The sequence below is a fragment of the Tenebrio molitor genome, chromosome Y, assembly GCF_963966145.1.
Source record: "Tenebrio molitor chromosome Y, icTenMoli1.1, whole genome shotgun sequence".
Taxonomy (NCBI): Eukaryota; Metazoa; Arthropoda; class Insecta; order Coleoptera; family Tenebrionidae; genus Tenebrio; species Tenebrio molitor.
In genome coordinates this window covers 3,314,771-3,325,362 of record NC_091056.1, presented here as the reverse complement: position 1 = coordinate 3,325,362, position 10,592 = coordinate 3,314,771, and positions in this window count along the sequence as shown.

Below are 10,592 nucleotides of genomic sequence, written 5' to 3'. Positions count from 1 at the left end.
ATACAAATCGTCCTCTTCTTCCATCAAGAATGTTGACGTTCAAATGACCTCATGAATTTTTTTTTGTGAAAAAAATGTCCACACGAACACTGTTCTTCGGGATGTGTGGTCAAAAGTGCTCCTCAAAACGCTGCACTTCCGGAAAGTTGGTCAAAAATGAGTCTTCGAACGCTGCACTTCCGGAAAGTTGGTCAAAAATGAGTCTTCAAACGCTGCACTTCCGGAAAATTTGTCAAAAATGACACTTCGAACGCTGCACTTCCGGAAATGTTTGTTCAAAAGGGCTCCTCCGAACGCTGCACTTCCGAAAAGTTGATCAAAAATGCTCCTTCGAAACTAATCGACAAATGGTGGATGCGCCGGGAAAGTTACAAAGAGGGACCCCAGAAAATGTTTCCAACGACGGTATGCAACCAGACATACACGACGGTCCCATTACGTGTAATACCGGTTGCATCGGAACGGCGTACAGTGCTCCGAAAACAGTCGTTTACGATCATAGACGTGCCGGTCGGTGGGGACAAACTCGAAAGCGGTGGCGGTCAGAATCGATCGTCCGAATAAATTAGAACATTAACGGGAACGAGATTTGACAAGAAAAAGTTTGGAGGAATTTCCGTCACTTTTGACAAAATAGAAACATCGTTGAATATCTTCTTTTACGGATGTCGAAGTGTTTCGGACGAGAGACCCTCGAGTACGATTTCACGAAGTAAAACAAAATATGTAACTTCCGGTCAAAGTAAGAGGTTCTGGTCGTATGTCGATCCGTAGAGACGCACCGGACTGTCGAGACGAAACAATCGTAATATCATTCGGGTCCGGAAGTGCAGCGTCCACGTCGAAAAATATTGCAAAGTCCCATCCAGAAGTGCAGCGTTCATTCGGGTCCGGAAGTGCAGCGTCCATGTCGAAATTATTTCAAAGTCCCATCCAGAAGTGCAGCGTTCATTCGGGTCCGGAAGTGCAGCGTCCATGTCGAAATTATTTCAAAGTCCGATCCAGAAGTACAGCGTTCATTCGGGTCCGGAAGTGCAGCGTCCATGTCGAAATTATTTCAAAGTCCGATCCAGAAGTACAGCGTTCATTCGGGTCCGGAAGTGCAGCGTCCATGTCGAAATTATTTCAAAGTCCGATCCAGAAGTACAGCGTTCATTCGGGTCCGGAAGTGCAGCGTCCATGTCGAAATTATTTCAAAGTCCGATCCAGAAGTACAGCGTTCATTTGGGTCCGGAAGTGCAGCGTCCATGTCGAAAGTATTGCAAAGTCCCATCCAGAAGTGCAGCGTTCATTCGTGTCCGGAAGTGCAGCGTCCACGTCGAAATTATTGCAAAGTCCCATCCAGAAGTGCAGCGTTCATTCGGGTCCAGAAGTGCAGCGTCCATGTCGAAATTATTTCAAAGTCAAAAAAAAAAAATTGGAGGCATTCCAATAATATGAATACCTACTCTCCAATCCCAAAAAGAAAAAAACAAAAATAAATGCACGTTACTGTGCTAATTTCGAACAAGCAAACTGCCGAATAACCCACGCGAAACGCAATACTCAACAATAATTCGGCAATGTTCTAATATCTATTCGAATTGTAAAAATACCAGATCGGATTGTTCGAATAAAAAAATAGAATATTCGAACATTCCAATTTACGAATTTTATATAGTCAGATATGAGACTACGAAACACGAACAAACCGAAAATGATCGATTACCAGAATTAGTTTCCCAAGATGGTATGCAAGCAGATATACTCGTAATGTGTATTACCGGTTCCATCGGAACGGGGTACCGTGCAGCGAGGACAGTCGTTTACGATCATAGACGTGCCGGTGGGTGGGAACCACTCGAAGGCGGTCGCGGACAGATTTGATCGCCCGACTGAAATAGAACATTAAAGGGGACGAGATTTGACAAGAAAAAGTTCTGAGGAATTTCCCTCACTTTTGATAAACTAGAAACATCGTTAAATATCTTCTTTTACGGATCTCGAAGTGTTTCGGACGAGAGACCGTCGAGTACGATTTCACGAAGTAAAACAAAATATGAAACAGACTGACTAACTTCAAGCCAAAGTAAGAGGTCCGGATCGTATGTCGATCCGTAGGTACGCATCGGACTGTCGAGACGATATAATCGCAACATCATTTCGATCCAGAAGTGCAGCGTTCATTCAGGTCCGGAAGTGCAGCGTCAACAAAAAATGTAGAAATTATTTCCAAGTCCGATCCAGAAGTGCAGCGTTCGTTCGTGTTCGGTAGTGCGGCATCAAAGAAAAATGTCGAAATTATTTCAAAGTTCCATCCAAAAGTGCAGCGTTCGTTCGAGTCCGGAAGTGGAGCGTCAACGAAAAATGTCGAAATTATTTCAAAGTCCCATCCAGAAGTGCAGCGTTCGTTCAATTCCAGAAGTGCAGCGTTCATTCAGGTCCGGAAGTGCAACGTCAACAAAAAATGTAGAAATTATTTCCAAGTCCGATCCAGAAGTGCGGCGTTCGTTCGTGTTCGGTAGCGCGGCATCAACGAAAAATGTCGAAATTATTTCAAAGTCCCATCCAGAAGTGCAGCGTTCGTTCGGGTCCGGTGGTGCGGCGTTCACGAAAAATGTAGAAATTATTTCAAAGTCCCATCCAGAAGTGCAGCGTTCGTTCGATTCCAGAAGTGCAGCGTTCGGTCGATTCCAGAAGTGCAGCGTTCGTTCGGGTCCGGTGGTGCGGCGTCCACGAAAAATGTAGAAATTATTTCAAAGTCCGATCCAGAAGTGCAGCGTTCATTCGGGTCCGGAAGTGCAGCGTTCGTTCGATTCCAGAAGTGCAGCGTTCGTTCGGGTCCGGAAGTGCAGCGTTCGTTCGATTCCAGAAGTGCAGCGTTCGTTCAATTCCAGAAGTGCAGCGTTCATTCAGGTCCGGAAGTGCAGCGTTCGTTCGATTCCAGAAGTGCAGCGTTCGTTCGGGTCCGGTGGTGCGGCGTCCACGAAAAATGTAGAAATTATTTCAAAGTCCGATCCAGAAGTGCAGCGTTCATTCGGGTCCGGAAGTGCAGCGTTCGGACGATTCCAGAAGTGCAGCGTTCGTTCGGGTTCGGTGGTGCGGCGTCCACGAAAAATGTAGAAATTATTTCAAAGTCCGATCCAGAAGTGCAGCGTTCATTCGGGTCCGGAAGTGCAGCGTTCGTTCGATTCCAGAAGTGCAGCGTTCGTTCGGGTCCGGAAGTACAGCGTTCGTTCGATTCCAGAAGTGCAGCGTTCATTCAGGTCCGGAAGTGCAGCGTTCGTTCGATTCCAGAAGTGCAGCGTTCGTTCAATTCCAGAAGTGCAGCGTTCATTCAGGTCCGGAAGTGCAGCGTTCGTTCGATTCCAGAAGTGCAGCGTTCGTTCAATTCCAGAAGTGCAGCGTTCATTCAGGTCCGGAAGTGCAGCGTTCGTTCGATTCCAGAAGTGCAGCGTTCGTGCGGGTCCGGTGGTGCGACGTCCACGAAAAATGTAGAAATTATTTCAAAGTCCCATCCAGAAGTGCAGCGTTCATTCGATTCCAGAAGTGCAGCGTTCGTTCAATTCCAGAAGTGCAGCGTTCATTCAGGTCCGGAAGTGCAGCGTTCGTTCGATTCCAGAAGTGCAGCGTTCGTTCAATTCCAGAAGTGCAGCGTTCATTCAGGTCCGGAAGTGCAGCGTTCGTTCGATTCCAGAAGTACAGCGTTCGTTCAATTCCAGAAGTGCAGCGTTCATTCAGGTCCGGAAGTGCAGCGTTCGGTCGATTCCAGAAGTGCAGCGTTCGTTCGGGTCCGGTGGTGCGGCGTCCACGAAAAATGTAGAAATTATTTCCAAGTCCCATCCAGAAGTGCAGCGTTCATTCGATTCCAGAAGTGCAGCGTTCGTTCAATTCCAGAAGTGCAGCGTTCATTCAGGTCCGGAAGTGCAGCGTTCGTTCGATTCCAGAAGTACAGTGTTCGTTCAATTCCAGAAGTGCAGCGTTCATTCAGGTCCGGAAGTGCAGCGTTCGGTCGATTCCAGAAGTGCAGCGTTCGTTCGGGTCCGGTGGTGCGGCGTCCACGAAAAATGTAGAAATTATTTCCAAGTCCCATCCAGAAGTGCAGCGTTCATTCGATTCCAGAAGTGCAGCGTTCGTTCAATTCCAGAAGTGCAGCGTTCATTCAGGTCCGGAAGTGCAGCGTTCGTTCGATTCCAGAAGTGCAGCGTTCGTTCAATTCCAGAAGTGCAGCGTTCATTCAGGTCCGGAAGTGCAGCGTTCGGTCGATTCCAGAAGTGCAGCGTTCGTTCGGGTCCGGTGGTGCGGCGTCTACGAAAAATGTCGAAATTATTTCAAAGTCCGATCCAGAAGTGCAGCGTTCATTCGGTTCCGGAAGTGCAGCGTCAACGAAAAATGTCGAAATTATTTCCAAGTCCGATCCAGAAGTGCAGCGTTCATTCAGGTCCGGAAGTGCAGCGTTCGGTCGATTCCAGAAGTGCAGCGTTCGTTCGGGTCCGGTGGTGCGGCGTCCACGAAAAATGTAGAAATTATTTCCAAGTCCCATCCAGAAGTGCAGCGTTCATTCGATTCCAGAAGTGCAGCGTTCGTTCGATTCCAGAAGTGCAGCGTTCATTCAGGTCCGGAAGTGCAGCCTCAACAGAAAATGTCGAAATTATTTCCAAGTCCGATCCAGAAGTGCAGCGTTCGTTCGGGTCCGGAAGTGCAGCGTTCGTTCGATTCCAGAAGTGCAGCGTTCGTTCAATTCCAGAAGTGCAGCGTTCATTCAGGTCCGGAAGTGCAGCGTTCGTTCGATTCCAGAAGTGCAGCGTTCGTTCAATTCCAGAAGTGCAGCGTTCATTCAGGTCCGGAAGTGCAGCGTTCGTTCGATTCCAGAAGTACAGCGTTCGTTCAATTCCAGAAGTGCAGCGTTCATTCAGGTCCGGAAGTGCAGCGTTCGGTCGATTCCAGAAGTGCAGCGTTCGTTCGGGTACGGTGGTGCGGCGTCCACGAAAAATGTAGAAATTATTTCCAAGTCCCATCCAGAAGTGCAGCGTTCATTCGATTCCAGAAGTGCAGCGTTCGTTCAATTCCAGAAGTGCAGCGTTCATTCAGGTCCGGAAGTGCAGCGTTCGTTCGATTCCAGAAGTGCAGCGTTCGTTCAATTCCAGAAGTGCAGCGTTCATTCAGGTCCGGAAGTGCAGCGTTCGGTCGATTCCAGAAGTGCAGCGTTCGTTCGGGTCCGGTGGTGCGGCGTCCACGAAAAATGTAGAAATTATTTCAAAGTCCCATCCAGAAGTGCAGCATTCGTTTAGGTCCGGAAGTACAGCGTTCGTTCGATTCCAGAAGTGCAGCGTTCGTTCGGGTCCGGAAGTGCAGCGTTCGTTCGATTCCAGAAGTGCAGCGTTCGTTCAATTCCAGAAGTGCAGCGTTCATTCAGGTCCGGAAGTGCAGCGTTCGTTCGATTCCAGAAGTGCAGCGTTCGTTCAATTCCAGAAGTGCAGCGTTCATTCAGGTCCGGAAGTGCAGCGTTCGGTCGATTCCAGAAGTGCAGCGTTCGTTCGGGTCCGGTGGTGCGGCGTCCTCGAAAAGTGTAGAAATTATTTCAAGTCCCATCCAGAAGTGCAGCGTTCGTTTAGGTCCGGAAGTGCAGCGTTCGTTCGATTCCAGAAGTACAGCGTTCGTTCAATTCCAGAAGTGCAGCGTTCATTCAGGTCCGGAAGTGCAGCGTTCGGTCGATTCCAGAAGTGCAGCGTTCGTTCGGGTCCGGTGGTGCGGCGTCCACGAAAAATGTAGAAATTATTTCCAAGTCCCATCCAGAAGTGCAGCGTTCATTCGATTCCAGAAGTGCAGCGTTCGTTCAATTTCAGAAGTGCAGCGTTCATTCAGGTCCGGAAGTGCAGCGTTCGTTCGATTCCAGAAGTGCAGCGTTCGTTCAATTCCAGAAGTGCAGCGTTCATTCAGGTCCGGAAGTGCAGCGTCAACGAAAAATGTCGAAATTATTTCAAAGTCCGATCCAGAAGTGCAGCGTTCATTCGGGTCCGGAAGTGCAGCGTTCGTTCGATTCCAGAAGTGCAGCGTTCATTCGGTTCCGGAAGTGCAGCGTCAACGAAAAATGTCGAAATTATTTCAAAGTCCGATCCAGAAGTGCAGCGTTCATTCGGGTCCGGAAGTGCAGCGTTCGTTCGATTCCAGAAGTGCAGCGTTCATTCGGTTCCGGAAGTGCAGCGTCAACGAAAAATGTCGAAATTATTTCAAAGTCCGATCCAGAAGTGCAGCGTTCACTTTTGTGTTGAAAAAATTTTTTCGAAAAAAAAAAAAATTTCATCACGGACAGCGGCGGAACGAAAAACGCGGCAGATCCCCGTTGAAAAAATCGAAAAATTATTTTCAGGGCCGGAGTAAAGGCGATGGGGACGTTTCGATTTTGCACTCGAAAGTACCTGAATACAGCATAGCCGGGCAGCGCCGCGTCGGGGTCCGGCTTTCGGCTGTCCGCTTTCGATCCGTATCGTCATGCCGCTAGCGTGACCGAATCCGTATATATGAGAGGTAGTTGTGTGGCGCGTTGGTCGATGTGGCGACTCGATGTTTCGGGCGGTTTAGGTGTTCGCACCGTACGTACCGTGATTTTCGGACTGTCTCATCTCATGATCCGACATTATTGAACTAGCGCTGACGATTTACCTCTCGTTGTGGACGGAGAATTTGCGAGGGTCGTTGTTGTTGTTGTTCCGATGGCACGGCGGCCCGTTCGTTGTTTCTTTCCGGATACTACCACGCTGATACTAAGTTTATCTAGGGACGTTTTAAGAATTTAATTTTCCGACGGCGTCCATCGAACTTGTGTGGTACGTTTCGGCCGTCCTACAGATACCGTCATGTACGGCTTTCTGACGGCTAGATTGTTCGAGGTCTTCACCTCGTCATTCTTTTCGAATACCACCACACTCAAGATTGTCTTCGCACGGCGCTACACGGGCGAATCTCGATGGTCAGTGGTAATGGTTCGACCGTCTCCCACAGCGAGAACGCGGATGCGGCATGGCGTTAACCCGTCTGCGGTCCCTATGCGTTCAAAACTTTCCTAACTTCTTCTACATCTTTTGGACGGAGATCGTGCGGGAGTGATGTTGCGGCTCTCTCCACTTTCTATCCGAATACGACCACACTTAGGATTCGTCTCCCTATCGTTAAGTTTCTGCGACACAGACGAGATTCGATAGTCACTGGTACGATTCGGGCCGTTCGTAACTGCCGAGATAAAATGATGATACGATATGTATTTACATGTATCACGAATAATATATTAAAGAGGAACTTAAACGAAAGATTGTCTTCGTGCGTCGTAAAAATTTAATTTTCTGCGACAAACGAATTTTCGACAGTCAAGTTTGTTCAAAATTGATGGTCAAGTCGTTACCAAGCCCTACTGGTGATGTTGAACTAGACGAATACCTCGGATGGAAAACGATTTTCTTAATCCTTGGGCGTCCATAATATATAATAATAATAGCAAAATGTTGCGATGCAAATAAAACGAAACAAAACGAAAGATTGTCTTCGTGCGTCGTAAAAATTTAATTTTCTGCGACAAACGAATTTTCGACAGTCAAGTTTGTTCAAAATTGATATTCAGGTCGTTAAGCCCTACTGATGATGTTGAACTAGACGAATACCTCGGATGGAAAACGATTTTCTCAATCCTTGGGCGTCCATAATAAATATATATAACAATAATGGCAAAATGTTGTGCTGATGCCAAATAAAACGAAACAAAACGAAAGATTGTCTTCGTGCGTCGTAAAATTTAATTTTCTGCGACAAACGAATTTTCGACAGTCAAGTTTGTTCAAAATTGATGGTCAAGTCGTTAGCAAGCCCTACTGATGACGTTGAACTAGACGAATACCTCGGATGGAAAACGATTTTCTCAATCCTTGGGCGTCCATAATAAATATATATAACAATAATGGCAAAATGTTGTGCTGATGCCAAATAAAACAAAACGAAAGATTGTCTTCTTCGTGCGTCGTAAAAATTTAATTTTCTGCGACAAACGAATTTTCGACAGTCAAGTTTGTTCAAAATTGATGGTCAAGTCGTTAGCAAGCCCTACTGATGACGTTGAACTAGACGAATACCTCGGATGGAAAACGATTTTCTCAATCCTTGGGCGTCCATAATAAATATATATAACAATAATGGCAAAATGTTGTGCTGATGCCAAATAAAACGAAACAAAACGAAAGATTGTCTTCGTGCGTCGTAAAAATTTAATTTTCTGCGACAAACGAATTTTCGACAGTCAAGTTTGTTCAAAATTGATATTCAGGTCGTTAAGCCCTACTGATGATGTTGAACTAGACGAATACCTCGGATGGAAAACGATTTTCTCAATCCTTGGGCGTCCATAATAAATATATATAACAATAATGGCAAAATGTTGTGCTGATGCCAAATAAAACGAAACAAAACGAAAGATTGTCTTCGTGCGTCGTAAAATTTAATTTTCTGCGACAAACGAATTTTCGACAGTCAAGTTTGTTCAAAATTGATGGTCAAGTCGTTAGCAAGCCCTACTGATGACGTTGAACTAGACGAATACCTCGGATGGAAAACGATTTTCTCAATCCTTGGGCGTCCATAATAAATATATATAACAATAATGGCAAAATGTTGTGCTGATGCCAAATAAAACAAAACGAAAGATTGTCTTCTTCGTGCGTCGTAAAAATTTAATTTTCTGCGACAAACGAATTTTCGACAGTCAAGTTTGTTCAAAATTGATGGTCAAGTCGTTAGCAAGCCCTACTGATGACGTTGAACTAGACGAATACCTCGGATGGAAAACGATTTTCTCAATCCTTGGGCGTCCATAATAAATATATACAACAATAATGGCAAAATGTTGTGCTGATGCCAAATAAAACGAAACAAAACGAAAGATTGTCTTCGTGCGTCGTAAAAATTTAATTTTCTGCGACAAACGAATTTTCGACAGTCAAGTTTGTTCAAAATTGATATTCAGGTCGTTAAGCCCTACTGATGATGTTGAACTAGACGAATACCTCGGATGGAAAACGATTTTCTCAATCCTTGGGCGTCCATAATAAATATATATAACAATAATGGCAAAATGTTGTGCTGATGCCAAATAAAACGAAACAAAACGAAAGATTGTCTTCGTGCGTCGTAAAAATTTAATTTTCTGCGACAAACGAATTTTCGACAGTCAAGTTTGTTCAAAATTGATGGTCAGGTCGTTAAGTCCTACTGATGATGTTGAACTAGACGAATACCTCGGATGGAAAACGATTTTCTCAATCCTTGGGCGTCCATAATAAATATATATAACAATAATGGCAAAATGTGGAGGTGCAAATAAAACGAAACAAAACGAAAGATTGTCTTCGTGCGTCGTAAAAATTTAAATTTCTGCGACAAACGAATTTTCGACAGTCAAGTTTGTTCAAAATTGATGGTCAGGTCGTTAAGTCCTACTGATGATGTTGAACTAGACGAATACCTCGGATGGAAAACGATTTTCTCAATCCTTGGGCGTCCATAATAAATATATATAACAATAATGGCAAAATGTGGAGGTGCAAATAAAACGAAACAAAACGAAAGATTGTCTTCGTGCGTCGTAAAAATTTAAATTTCTGCGACAAACGAATTTTCGACAGTCAGATTTGTTCCAAATTGATGGTCAGGTGGTTAAGTCCTACTGATGACGTTGAACTAGACGAATACCTCGGATGGAAAACGATTTTCACAATCCTTGGGCGTCCATAATATATAATAATAATAATAATAGCAAAATGTTGCGATGCAATTAGAACTCGACCGAACATAAGATTGTCTTCGTGCGTCGTAAAAATTTAATTTTCTGCGACAAACGAATTTTCGACAGTCAAGTTTTGGCCCCCTACTGATGACACCGTCATGTACGGTTTTCTGACGGAGGAGATCGTGCGAGGTCTTCACCTCGTCTTTCTTTTCGGAACGACCACCAGCAGGATTGTCTTCGGACGTCGTGAGAATTTAATTTTCGCAGCGACGAACGAATTTTCGATAATCGGTGGAGCACGTTTCGACCGTCTCCCACAGCGAGATCGCGGATGCGGCATGGCGTTCAATCGTCTGCGGTCCTTATGCGATCAACATTTTTTTAAAATAATGCATAAACTCTCAGAAAATTCGAGTTAAGTTTGTTAGAAGATTCATACTACTAGGGTTGTTGTTGTTCCGACGACGCTTCCCTTTTCGAACTAGACCGAACATAAGATTGTCTTCGTGCGTCGTAAAAATTTAATTTTCTGCGACAAACGAATTTTCGACAGTCAAGTTTTGGCCCCCTACTGATGACACCGTCATGTACGGTTTTCTGACGGAGGAGATCGTGCGAGGTCTTCACCTCGTCTTTCTTTTCGGAACGACCACCAGCAGGATTGTCTTCGGACGTCGTGAGAATTTAATTTTCGCAGCGACGAACGAATTTTCGATAATCGGTGGAGCACGTTTCGACCGTCTCCCACAGCGAGATCGCGGATGCGGCATGGCGTTCAATCGTCTGCGGTCCTTATGCGATCAACATTTTTTAAAAATAATGCATAAACTCTCAGAAAATTCGA